General features: G+C 59.8%; 2 non-coding genes and 1 pseudogene across 2 annotated transcripts in view; all 3 read left to right on the top strand.

Moving 5' to 3' along the window:
- Positions 1-3,505: 3,505 nt before the first annotated feature.
- LOC145273460 (small subunit ribosomal RNA) lies at positions 3,506-5,876 on the top strand (annotated as a pseudogene).
- Positions 5,877-6,274: 398 nt separating this feature from the next.
- On the top strand, positions 6,275-6,432 carry LOC145273588 (5.8S ribosomal RNA). Its single transcript, XR_013866412.1, has one exon. It is a non-coding gene; the product is annotated as a 5.8S ribosomal RNA (ribosomal RNA).
- Positions 6,433-7,025: 593 nt separating this feature from the next.
- Positions 7,026-10,000, top strand: part of LOC145273184 (large subunit ribosomal RNA) — a 5,722-nt gene continuing 2,747 nt past the window's right edge. The window contains exon 1 of the ribosomal RNA XR_013866214.1: positions 7,026-10,000. This exon is cut by the window's right edge and continues 2,747 nt beyond it. This is a non-coding gene — a ribosomal RNA (large subunit ribosomal RNA).

Here is a 10,000-nt window from a genome sequence, read left to right as displayed (position 1 = left end):
CCAGGACGCCTACCGACACCGGTCAGGTCGGCGAGGCTCCCGGCGGCCCCGAGCGGGACCACAGGTTGCGGAAGGCGTCCAAGTGAGCGGCGGCGACGCCAGGAGGCCCCCGGGGTCGACTCCGCGGCCCCCCGGGTCGGTGTGCGGGCCTCCAGAGCTCGATAAAGTAGTGGTGTCGCTAGCGGTCGAGAAGGCACTTTTCGACGCCTACTGCCACCCCCACATGGCGGTAGGCGCAAAACTGGAAAAATCGCCGACCAGAAATGTCGCTTCGTATAATCGACGTTTTTTTTGACCACCATTTTCAGGTGTCGGAGGTGGGTCTGGACGAATACCAACACCATTTCTGGGGTTTCACAACCGCCCGGCTTCTCCGACATATGTTGGAAAGGAGTAGCGATCGAGCGAAGGGGGCTGTCGGTAGGCGGCCGCGGGTTGCATGTGTGCCCGGGACAGCACCCCCATCCAACTAAGGGGTGTCCCCCGGGGGCCAGGGGGACCTCGTCCAGGTCGGCCGGGCGCTTCCAGACGCCTACCGACACCGGTCAGGTCGGCGAGGCTCCCGGCGGCCCCGAGCGGGACCACAGGTTGCGGAAGGCGTCCAAGTGAGCGGCGGGCGACGCCAGGAGGCCCCCGGGGTCGACTCCGCGGCCCCCGGGTCGGTGTGCGGGCCTCCAGAGCTCGATAAAGTAGTGGTGTCGCTAGCGGTCGAGAAGGCACTTTTCGACGCCTACTGCCACCCCCACATGGCGGTAGGTGTAAAATCGGAATAGACCGGACCAGGAATGTCGAGGGGGAAAAAAAATGACAAAGTCCTGGTGTGCCTAGGCGTCGAGAAGGCACTTTGCGACGCCTACCGACATCCCCATGTGGCAGTAGGCGTAAAACTGGAAAATCGCCGACCAGAAATGTCGCTTCGTATAATCGACGTTTTTTTTGACCACCATTTTCAGGTGTCGGAGGTGGGTCTGGACGAATACCAACACCATTTCTGGGGTTTTCCAGTTTGAAAGTTTTATAAAACATGTTCGGTAGGAAGCACACTTTGGTGTGTCGGTTCGTCGGAGCAGCGACTCTTTGCCTCGTGGTGGTCCGGAACGTCTCTACGGGCTTGTCGCAAAGGCGTCAGAAAGTGGCATCTCCGCCGCCTAGGGCTGTCACCGTTATCGCTGTCGCCGCGCTCCAACTTGTTTTGATCCGCCGCCTTCGTTCCTGCCAACCGTGCGCCCGCTCATCGTCGTTAGGTTATAAATACGTGGTACGTGTGTGTGCTTCTCCGTGGACCTAGGGCTGCTCGACGTGTCGAACGATATGTTGGAACAACTAACGGCTCCTTTTCCTGGTTTCCATAGTCGTCGTGGTACCCGCGTCGTCAGCCATATCTATGTCCACCATGTTTAGCCGATACGTTTGCTGCAGCTTCTGCTTCCGCCTCAGCGTTTCGCCGCTCTCAGCCGCCGCTGTTGTTGCTGCCGTTCTGCCATTCAACCACTACCTGCGAATCTTTCGATGATCGGCCGAACGACCCATCGCTGTGCGACCGATAAATCCTCCGGATTAGGGAGAAACGCCGCCGCTCTCTGCCGCCGTCGAACGGAAAAACGTACATTGTAACGAACGAACGAACGAACGAACGAATTAACGAACGAGCGAACAAACAAACAAAAAATAGCCGCGGGGGATGCACTATGTAGATCCTGATCCCCTTGTAACCATACGTACGTTGTTCGATGCTCTCCCGTCCCTGGAAGTCGCCGCAGCAAACAGGAGGATGAGCAGCAGCAGGCGCCGCCGCCGTAACCGCCGCCTGCCTGCCGCCTCCTACTCCTGTCAGCGTCCGATCTCACAGCCGTGTGAACGTTCGCTGACACCCGATTTCTTTCCGTCTGGCAAAACCTTGGACGTCCCGCTCGCGGTACACGTGCTGCAGCGACTTCTCGTCCGACAACGCATAAGCGTCGACGTCTGCCGCCGCATCTTCTGATACGTGGACGGTGATAGCGCTAGTCCCTTCTTGCGCCACCTCCACCTTTGTTAGCGCCAAAGAAGATCGATCGAGCAGTCGTGGTCGCAGTCGATTAACCCGTTTTCACCGTCCGCAGTTCCCAAGCCGCCGATCAAGTCGTTGCTCTTCTTGTTCGTTCTTCCCATACCGTCGATTTGCACGGCTGCCGGATGAGCCATCCTCTGTCCGGCGAAGCGCTCACGTCAGTGATCGATACTTGCACCGACAGTCCTCCCGCTCGCGACTCGGTGCTCGAATCGGACTCGTTCGTTTTTATCTCGATGCGATTGTGAAAAGGGGGACCGGTCGTCAATGTCGTGTGTGTCGACGATGTTGTTCGCCCGGTCCGCCGCGTTGTTGTCGTTTTTTTTTTTTTTTTTTTTTTCCCCTAACGTTCGCCGTCGCACGGACGAAAGGGTGAGAAAAAAAAAAAAAAGCTCGAAAAAGCCGCCCAAAAAAATCGGACCGAGGAGCCGCTTGCGAGAACGCGCCATGTGCACGTTGTCTCTCCTCGGTTTTCCGAGCACGAACACGACGCCGGTCGGCGGTCGGTCGACGAAGGCGACGACGAAGGTGACGGGAAAATTTACGCCGCCGCTGCCCTGGTCCAGCTCCTCCCCGATGACGGCTGTGATGTTGACGTTGACGTTGGCGACGACGACGACGACGACGGAGACGACGACGACGACGAGACGGCATCGATGGCGACCACGATGACGACGACCTCGACGAGTTCAGTCTGCACCTTGACCTCCGATGTCCGTGTGCACTGCCGTCGTGCTGTTTGTCGTTTGTCGTATGTATCGCTGTCAAGGGTGCCGTTGTCGTTGTTGTTGTCGACGTTGTTGCTTGCTCTCTCGTCTCGGTCGGTTGGTACGTTGATGACGACGACGACGACGAAGACGACGACGACGACGACGAGACGGCATCGATGGCGACCACGATGACGACGACCTCGACGATTCCAGTCTGCACCTTGACCTCCGATGTCCGTGTGCACTGCCGTCGTGCTGTTTGTCGTTTGTCGTATGTATCGCTGTCAAGGGTGCCGTTGTCGATGTTGTTGTTGTCGACGCTGTCGTCTGTTCTCTCTTCTCGGCCGGCTGTGACGTGGACGTTGACGACGACGACGACGAGACGGAATCGATGGCGACCACGATGACGACGACCTCGGCGAGTTCAGTCTGCACCTTGACCCTCGATGTCCGTGTGCACTGCCGTCGTGCTGCTTGTCGTTTGTCGTATGTATCGCTGTCAAGGGTGCCGTTGTCGTTGTTGTTGTCGACGTTGGTCGCTTTCGTTCTTTGAGTCTCGGTCTCGGTCCAAGTCAGGGGAGAAACAAAAAAGAGGCCATCAGCGCGGGCAGCGCGCTTCTTCTGACGGCGAACCCCCTCGAAAAATAAATAAACACGTGCCCGTCGTTGTAGTTGTCTGTCTTATGTCGGTCGGTCGGTCGGTCGGTCTGTCGTTCTGTCGAAACAAAGTCCCAAATTCCAACGATACCTGGTTGATCCTGCCAGTAGTCATATGCTTGTCTCAAAGCTTAAGCCATGCAAGTGTAAGTTCACGCCACGCATTAGAACGGGCGAAACCGCGAATGGCTCAGGAACCGGACCTAATCCTCGGGACCGTATTCCTCCTCGGAGGCGATGGATAACTGTGGCAATTCTAGAGCTAATACATGTGACACAGGCCGCGATCGGTCGGCGCGCCGTCGTCGCCACGCCTCGCGCGCTGGCACCCGCGTCGGCCGTTCCGGGTCGCGGCGCTACATATTAGACTGAGACCGATGCGCGTCATTCCGTCCTCCCGTCGTCGGCGTTCCCGCTCGCGGGTCCGTTCGGTGGCGGGGCTCATAGGGCGGCGCGCTCCGCTTTGGTGACTCTGGATAACTCACTGGTCGATCGCACGAGCTTTCACGCCCGGCGACGGGTCTCTCGAGGGTCCGCCCTATCAACTGTCGACGGTCGGTTAAGTGCCTACCGTGGTTACTACGGGTAACGGGGAATCGGGGTTCGATTCCGGAGAGGGAGCATGCGAAACGGCTACCACATCCAAGGAAGGCAGCAGGCGCGCAAATTACCCACTCCCGGCACGGGGAGGTAGTGACGAAAAATAACGACGCGGGACTCTGTCGAGGCCCCGCGATCGGAATGAGTACACTTCAAATCCGTTAACGAGGACCAACCGGAGGGCAAGTCTGGTGCCAGCAGCCGCGGTAATTCCAGCTCCGGTAGCGTATATTAAAGTTGTTGCGGTTAAAAAGCTCGTAGTCCGAACTCGGGTTCGTGGTCGCGCAAGCGGCCCCGGGGCGGCGGCGCCATCGTCCGTCGTTGACTTTGGTCGTCCGTTCGCATTCCCGGCCCTTTCCGCCGGTGTCAACCGCTAGCATACCCGCCACGCGGTCCTGCCGGCGAGGTGGACGAGGAGGTCGTGATCGGGATCCGGGAAAAAAAAAACAAGTGGTCGTCGGTTCGGTTCCGGGAGTAGTCTAACGGGGGGGTGCTACGTGTGTGTGTTTGGGTGCGTTCATTCGCATCCCCGCACTCTGACCCCCGCGCTTCTCTCCCTCTCCCTTTCCGCGCGTTCCTCTTTTTTTTTGAACCCCCCGGTCCGCTCCGAGTCCCTGCTTCGTGTCTTGTCTGCGCGCGTGTTGCGGTCGGCGGTTTCTCCTCCAAGGGTGCTCTTAACCGAGTGTCCGCGGCGGCCGGTACGTTCACTTTGAAAAAATTAGAGTGCTCAGAGCGGGCTGTTCAAGCTTGCATACGATAAGCATGGAATGATGGAAGAGGGCCTCGTCTACGTCTGTCGGTCTCCGTCTACGGCGAGGCAATGATCGAAGGGAGCGGTCGGGGCCACTCGTATTGCGACGTTAGAGGTGAAATTCTTGGATCGTCGCAAGACGAACTGCAGCGATGGCGTGTGGCAAGCACGTTTTCCTCGATCAAGAGCGAAAGTCGGAGGTTCGAAGACGATCAGATACCGTCGTAGTTCCGACCGTAAACGATGCCGACCGGCGATCCGCCGGCGTTCGCTTCCATGACCCGGCGGGTAGCCTGCGGGAAACCAGAGTTCGGTTCCGGGGGGAGTATGGTTGCAAAGCTGAAACTTAAAGGAATTGACGGAAGGGCACCACCAGGAGTGGAGCCTGCGGCTTAATTTGACTCAACACGGGAAAACTCACCCGGTCCGGACACCGGTAGGATTGACAGATCGATAGCTCTTTCTCGATTCGGTGGGTGGTGGTGCATGGCCGTTCTTAGTTGGTGGAGCGATCCGTCTGGTTGATTCCGATAACGAACGAGACTCCGGCCTGCTAACTAGTGCGCCGATGTCAGTGATTTTTACGGCGGGCTCGGCGTCCTCCGTGGCGCTCGGGTCCGGGTCGGTTTTCTCACGCACTTCTTAGAGGGACGGGTGGCAGAAAGCCACACGAGGCGGAGCGATAACAGGTCTGTGATGCCCTTAGATGTCCGGGGCCGCACGCGCGCTACACTGGAGGTATCAGCGGGGACTTCGCCCCGGCCCGAGAGGGTTGGGAAACCTCTGAACCACCTCCCGTGATAGGGATCGGGGCCTGTAACCAACCCCGTGAACGAGGAATTCCCGGTAGGCGCGGGTCAACAGCCCGCGTCGATCACGTCCCTGCCCTTTGTACACACCGCCCGTCGCTACTACCGATCGAACGGTCCGGTGAGGTCCTCGGATCTGGCCGACGACGCCGCCGGGCAGTGCGCGACGTGTCCGTCACGACACTCGTGCATCTACGCCTCGGCGTTCGATGCCTGGAGAAGACGACCGAACCCGATCGTTTAGAGGAAGTAAAAGTCGTAACAAGGTTTCCGTAGGTGAACCTGCGGAAGGATCATTACCGTTTTCCCGTTCGAGACTGGTTTGTTGTTTTCCGGCCTACCTCCTCTGTCTGTCGGCGTCAACGCCTCGAATGCGCGCAAACAAACCTATAAAAGGCGGAGCGAGAGATAGATTTGTGGTGACGCGGAGGTTTTTAAAGCCCCAGCTCTTCTTGCTTGCTTCCGCGTCTTACCACCTGTTTGTTTTTTCGCCCACCGCAAGTGATGGCCGCTTCTTCTTTGCCTTGTCGCCGCTTTATCGTTTTTTTTGTTTTTTTGCAGCCGCTGTGCCACCGCCGCTAGCTAAAAAAACAAACTACTCGCGACATTGCAATGCCGTCACGCCTCCTCGCACAGACCTCCTCGCACACTACTAAATCTATATAAACAAAAACTAATATAAAAAAACCAAGTGCTGAACCCTGGACGGGGGATCACTCGGCTCGTCCGTCGATGAAGAGCGCGGCCAGCCGCGATAACTGATGCGAATTGCAGGACTCAGTGAACATCGACACCTCGAACGCACATTGCGGCCCCGAGATCCCTTGTCTCGGGGCCACGTCCGGTCGAGAGGCGGAACGTTACATGTCTTTCTCCGTTAACGAAACGACATCTTGCCGTCCCCGTGCCCGCCCGGTCCTCGGCACGGTGGTAACCGGGACGTCGCAGGAGCGAGTGACGAGGGGGAAGAAAAATAAAAAAAGAATTGACTCCTTTCAATGTCTTTTTTTTTTTTAAAACCCTCTCCGGCCTCCTCCTTCGTCTCCCGCTGGCAGACCGCGGAGTCTTTTCCCTTTTCGACCGCGTGAAGAAACACTGTGGAGGAGGAGCAGGAGGAGTCTGTCCGAAAGCAGCCGAAGGGAGACCAAAAAAAAAGTACCGACCTAACCGACTGCCGACGTAAGCGCCGCCTGCTCGTCTCGCTCTCTGCCTCATGAAGGTGTCTCTCAGCGACGCCTCGAGCAGCGCGACGAGCACGGCCGTCGCACCGTAAAAAGGTGGCCGCGTCGTAGGCAACGCAACGTCGGATGGGGAGGACCCACGCTTTTTTTTAATTGTTGGCTTCTTCATTTTCGGTCGGACGGGCGCTATATCGGCCAGCCGTCGTCACACGGAGGGTACCGATCGAGATTCCTCTCCTCCAAACACCACACTCTACTAAAAACCGCCGCCCTCGGCTCGGACGAGACGACCCGCTGAACTTAAGCATATCGCTAAGCGGAGGAAAAGAAACCAACCGGGATTCCCTTAGTAACGGCGAGTGAACCGGGAGAAGCCCAACGCCGAATCCCGTCGCAAGTTAAAGGCTTCGGGACGTGTGGCGCATGGGTCGAAGGCAGCCGTTCGTTTTCGTCTCGCATAGTTCGGAGTTCCCTCGATCGGGGCCGCCCGCGGCGGGTGCCAGGCCCATTCGGTGCGGACGGCGAGCGACGGCCTTCGATCCGAGAGTCGGGTTGCTTGGGAACGCAGCCCAAATCGGGTGGTAAGCTCCATCCAAGGCTAAATACCGGGACGAGTCCGATAGTCGACAAGTACCGTGAGGGAAAGTTGAAAAGAACTTTGGAGAGAGAGTTCAAGAGAACGTGAAACCGCCCAGGGGTAAACGGGTGGGACCGCTCACCGCGATCGCGGGGGGACTCAGTCCGGTGCTGCCTAGGCTCGAGCCCAAACTCGATGTGTGTTCTTGAAAGAGAGGCCGTCGCGGCACAGGTCGTCGTTCGTCGTGTCCGCGGGGGACTCGTTCCCCGCGGTTCCAGCTTTTGTGCCCGCGTCGCCGACGAAGGAGACGGGCCGCGTGGATAGCGGGAAGGGAAACGTGGTGACGACCGCGGCGTCGGTAGGTGGCTGCGTCGGTTGGCTGCGACGGAGGGGACTCGTCCTCTCGATCGCTGCTGCCGCCGGGCCCTAACCCGCCGCATCCGTCGCCGCCGCTTCTTCTTTCCTCCTGCTCCCTCCGCGCGCGACTCCGCTGCACCCGTCCCCTTCATCATCGCTCGGCGTAATCATGGCGCGGGCGCTTCGGCGCGACCTCCGCGCGGCCGGCACCGGACGCACTTCCCCTCCGGTCCGTCGTCGCGACCCGTTCCCGGCGTGCAGGTCGAACACGCGGGTTTTTTTCCGTAGGCGGCAGGCGTTTCATCACCCTGAAAACCCCCGTCTTCCCACCTTGTGAAGTCGGGGGCCACCGGCCGTCGGGCCCGCGAACGTAACTGCCCCTTTCTGCCGGGAACGGAGGAAATCTGACACGATCCGTTACACGTGGCGAGCCGGTCCGTTTTGATCCCGCCGGAAGTCGCGTGCGGGCGACGCACTCTGTGTGTCGCTCCTTAGGCGCCCCACCGTCTCGGGCGCGTGCGCGATGAGAGGCGGGATAGGACTGGCGCGGCCTCGCCGTCACGCACCTCGCCGACGTTTCGGGTTCTTGTCGGGGGCAACCCCGCCCGCGCCCGTTTCCGTTTCCGGAGAGGTCGCTCGGCGACGCTTTTTTACTCGAGCCGCCCGCCACCCCGGGTCAGCGACGTGCATCGGCAACCCACCCGACCCGTCTTGAAACACGGACCGAGGAGTCCTGGCCGTTCGCGAGTCGTAGGGGCCACCTCTGACTAACCCCGAAGGCGAAGCGAAAGCGAGAGAGCGTGTAGGAGGGCGTCGATCGGGAGAGGTGTCGTGGCAAAGTCGTCCGGGGGTCGTCGGGGGGTGTCGTCGGTCTCGTGCCGTCGTCTTCTCCTCGCCTCACCCGCCTCCGAGCCGTGCCCGATCCCGCCGGCGCGGCGTTTTCGGCCTTCCGCCGTCGCTGCTGCGGTGCCCGCAACTTTTCCTTTTTTCTCTCTTCCCGAGAGAGATAGGAGAGGGAAGGCTCGTGGCTGACGTGCGGTTGTTTTTCCCTCCTCCCCGAGAGGGGACCGGCGCATCATCCAAAAAGGGGAATTGCCGGGCGCCAGCTTCCATATCCTCCTTCCGCCCATCGGTGAGATCCCGCGGCTTGAACTAGTCCTATTTTGTCGTCGAGTTTAGGCGCTGCGCGCGGGCGCATCACCCCCGGGTCGGTTTCCCCTTTTTCCGAGTACGACTCGGCCGACTCTGGCGTAGCGAGCGACCAGGGACCCGAAAGATGGCGATCCACGCCCGGTCGGGATGAAGCCAGAGGAAACTCTGGTGGAAGTCCGAAGCGCCTCTGACGTGCAAATCGATCGTCGGAACCGGGTGTAGGGGCGAAAGACCAATCGAGCCGTCTAGTAGCTGGTTCCCTCCGAAGTTTCCCTCAGGATAGCTGGCGCTCGATCGTCGCAATTCCATCCGGTAAAGCGAACGATTGGAGGCCCCGGGGCCGTTCACGGCCTCGACCTACTCTCGAACTCGGAACGGGTGGAACGGGCCGACTCTCCCGAACGACGGAGCCGACCCATCCGGCCGCCGCCGCCAGCACGCTTCGCTGGGCGGTTGGTCACCTCGAATGCGAGTGCCAAGTGGGCCACTTTTGGTAAGCAGAACTGGCGCTGTGGGATGAACCAAACGTCCGGCTAAGGTGCCTAACGCGACGCCCATGAGATCCCCGAAAGGGTGTCGGTCGATATAGACAGCAGGACGGTGGCCACGGAAGTCGGAATCCGCTAAGGAGTGTGTAACAACTCACCTGCCGAATCGACCGGCCCCGAAAATGGATGGCGCTGGAGCGACGGACCGATGCCGGACCGTCGCGGCGAGGAGCGATGAACTTTCGCGCCGAAACGATGCCGCGACGAGTAGGAGGGCGCCGCGGCGAGCACGGAAGCCTAGGGCGCGAGCCCGGGGTGGAGCCGACCGCGGGTGCAGATCTCGGTGGTAGTAGCAAATATTCGAACGAGACCTTCGAAGACCGAAGTGGAGAAGGGTTCCGTGCCAACGGCGGTCGAGCACGGGTCAGTCGGTCCTAAGACGCGGGCGAAAGTCTTCCCGAAAGGCGCCGGATCCGTTATGAAAGTGAAAGCGATCGAATCGAATCGAATCAAAAGCCCAAACAAAAACAAAGCGGCCGGCCTCCCGTCGAAAGGGAATCGGGTTAATATTCCCGAACCCGGACTCGGAGAGGGCCCGGGGGTGGCGACGCTGTCGGCAGCGATGTCGGCGGCGCCCGTCGCTTCCCGGGCGAAACCGCGGTGACGCA

Source organism: Euprymna scolopes, unplaced genomic scaffold, assembly GCF_053919585.1.
Source record: "Euprymna scolopes isolate OS-2025 unplaced genomic scaffold, ASM5391958v1 sca1, whole genome shotgun sequence".
Classification (NCBI taxonomy): Eukaryota; Metazoa; Mollusca; class Cephalopoda; order Sepiida; family Sepiolidae; genus Euprymna; species Euprymna scolopes.
Note: the sequence above shows the minus strand (reverse complement) of the source record. Positions and strands in the feature narration are given on the sequence as shown.